The sequence below is a fragment of the Dioscorea cayenensis genome, chromosome 8 (genome assembly GCF_009730915.1).
Source record: "Dioscorea cayenensis subsp. rotundata cultivar TDr96_F1 chromosome 8, TDr96_F1_v2_PseudoChromosome.rev07_lg8_w22 25.fasta, whole genome shotgun sequence".
NCBI lineage: Eukaryota > Viridiplantae > Streptophyta > Magnoliopsida > Dioscoreales > Dioscoreaceae > Dioscorea > Dioscorea cayenensis.
This window is the reverse complement of record NC_052478.1, coordinates 18,904,719-18,905,562: the sequence shown is the minus strand read 5'-3', so window position 1 is coordinate 18,905,562 and position 844 is coordinate 18,904,719. Positions and strand designations below refer to the sequence as shown.

General features: G+C 43.0%; 1 non-coding gene across 1 annotated transcript; it reads right to left on the bottom strand.

Annotated features, from left to right (window-relative positions):
- Nucleotides 1-372: 372 nt before the first annotated feature.
- Nucleotides 373-479, bottom strand: LOC120268149. Its single transcript, XR_005538819.1, has one exon. It is a non-coding gene; the product is annotated as a small nucleolar RNA R71 (small nucleolar RNA).
- Nucleotides 480-844: the final 365 nt, after the last annotated feature.

Here is an 844-nt window from a genome sequence, read left to right as displayed (position 1 = left end):
CAAAGAACACTCTCTGACTATGCCAGACCTTTAGTTTTGGGCACACAATCGAGTATTGTGCGACCCTCGATCACAACTCCGAACTTTGAGCTGAAACAGGTATTCATCCAAATAATTCAACAGTCAGCACAGTTCAATGGTTTGGCCGATGAGGATCCAAACAATCATATTGATAACTTTTTGGAAGTTTGTGATATATTTCCGATTAATGGAGTGTCGGATGATGCTATTAGATTGAGGGCTTTTCCATTCTTTCTCAAAGGAAAAGGCAAGTAGTTGTGCCTTCATTCATTGCCAAAAGCTTCCATCACGACTTAGAATGAAATAGTTGAAGCCTTTCATGCGAGATACTTTCCCCCAGGAAAGTCAGCAAGGATTCGTAATGAGATATCCTCATTCAAATAGATGGAGCTCGAATCATTGTTTGAGACATGGGACCGATTCAAGGACCTCCTTCAGAAGTGTCCACAACATGGTTTCCCCGACTGGATGATCTTTCAAACATTTTACGAGGGGTTGAATCCAAATACAAGATAGCTTCTAGATGTTGCCACAGGAGGTACAATGGGGAACAAGATCCCTGATGAATCTTGGGAATTGGTAGAGGAAATGGCCATGAACAGCTACCAGTGGAACGCGTAGAAAACGAAGAAAGTAGCCGGACTCCACGAAATGGATGCAGTCACTTCTTTGGCAGCCCAAGTGGAATCATTGAGCAAGAAGTTAGACCTTCTAACCAATGATAGAATGGCGGCTGTCACTACTTGGTCAGGTTATGGGGGAGGACATACTCCAACTGATTGCCCTATTTTTATTAGTGATGCATCTTCAGTTGAGCAAGTCG